This window comes from Dipodomys spectabilis, unplaced genomic scaffold, assembly GCF_019054845.1.
Source record: "Dipodomys spectabilis isolate Male_0828 unplaced genomic scaffold, ASM1905484v1 ptg000122l, whole genome shotgun sequence".
NCBI classification, from domain to species: domain Eukaryota; kingdom Metazoa; phylum Chordata; class Mammalia; order Rodentia; family Heteromyidae; genus Dipodomys; species Dipodomys spectabilis.
The window spans coordinates 2277002-2278817 of NW_024870799.1; the positions used below are offsets into that span (position 1 = coordinate 2277002).

Here is a 1816-nt window from a genome sequence, read left to right on the forward strand (position 1 = left end):
CACATGCTTTTGACCTTTTTTTTTTTTAATTGTGAAAATACCATACAGAGGAGTTACAATTACATGGAAAATGTAATGAGTACATTTCTTATCAAGCATTGTTGCCTACTCCTTTTTTTCGCCTTACCATACCTTCTTTGCTTATCCCAGATATGCATTAGTTATTGCAAATAAGGTATACCACAGGACCTATGTTTCTTTTTTTATATTGTGAAAATGCCATACAGAGGGGTTACAATTACATGCGTGAGTTATTGAGTATATTTTTTTTTATTGTGAGAATACTGACAGAAGAGTTACAATTACATGGGCAAGATTTCTTATGAAGCATTGTTGCCTCTCCTTTGTTTCCCCTTCCCATCCCTTCCCACACTCCCCCACTTTCCCCACCCTGTCCTCCTCCCCCCAAAGTTGTAAAGTTCATTTTTTGACATAATAACTTGTACATCTCATTGTTGCAATGGGTCCACTTGCTCCTCCTTTGTTTCCCCTTCCCATCCCTGCCCATCTCCCACCCCCCACACCCACCAACCCCTCCCCCCTCCAGCCCCCCCCACTGTCCACATCCCTCAACACCCAGCCAAAATCATTTTTTGACATAACGACTTGTTCATCTCATTGTTGCAATGGGTCCACCTGCATCCCTTTTTAAACGATTTGTGTTTCCCTTCCACTGCACAAAGTATACCAACATCAAACACAGTGAAATCAGGGGCTTTAGCTTGCAGGAGGAAAATACAAAGCAACAAAGAATTCATCTTATAAATATCTTAGAAACAATCGCAAGAAATAAAAACCATTTGAATCCTTATCTTGGGGTTCATTTTGCCTAACATCAACTTATATGATGTTTTCTGCTTGTAGCAGACACATACTAGTTATTGCAATTAAGGAAACCATGGGGCTTATCTTTCTTTGGGCCTGGCTTACTTCACTTCTTTGGGCCTGGCTTAATTCACTTAATATAATTTTTTCCATGTCTTTCCATTTCCTAACAAACTGGGTGATGTCATTCTTTCTGATGGAGGCATAGAATTCCAGTACACACACACACACACACACACACACACACACACACACACATTTTCTTGATCCATTCGTTTACTGTGGGGCCTCGGGTTTTGTTCTGTATCTTAGCTTTGGTAAATAATGCTGCAATGAACATAGTTTTGCTGGTAGTTTTAGTATGGTCTTGTTTGTGATCATTTGGGTGAATGCCCAAAATGGGATTGCTGGGACTTACGGGCGCTCTATTGTAGTCTTTTGAGGAACCGCCATACTACTTTCCAAAGTCTTTGAACAAGTTTAAACTCCCAACAACGATGCATTAAGGTTCCCTTCTGTCCACATCCCCTCCAGCATCTGTTCTTTTAAAAATCTAGAATGCTTCACGAAGTTGAGTGTCATCCTCATTCAGGGGCTATTCTTCTCTTTATTGTTCCAATGTTAGTGTATGTGCTACTGAATTGAGCACAGAACATTTTTTATACATAAAGTGTAATTGATTCTCTTAAACTAGACAATTCCACAAAAATTAAATTCAAAAGAATTGTCGTGAAGCCGGGCGCTGGTGGCTCACGCCTGTAATCCTAGCAACTCAGGAGGCTGAGATCTGAGGATCGCGGTTCAAAGCCAGCCCGGGCAGGAGAGACCGTGAGACTCCTATCTCCAATAAACCACCAGAAAACCGGAAGTGGCACTGTAGCTCAAGTGGCAGAGCGCTCGCCTTGAGCTGAAGAGCTGAGGGACAGCGCCCAGGCCCAGAGTTCAAGCCCCACAAACGACAAAAAATAAAAGAATTGTCGTGAAATTTTAG

At 41.6% G+C, this 1816-nt stretch overlaps 1 non-coding gene across 1 annotated transcript; it reads right to left on the reverse strand.

Annotated features, from left to right (window-relative positions):
• Positions 1-1372: 1372 nt before the first annotated feature.
• Positions 1373-1474, reverse strand: LOC122115630. The gene has a single exon (XR_006148820.1). It is a non-coding gene; the product is annotated as a U6 spliceosomal RNA (small nuclear RNA).
• Positions 1475-1816: the final 342 nt, after the last annotated feature.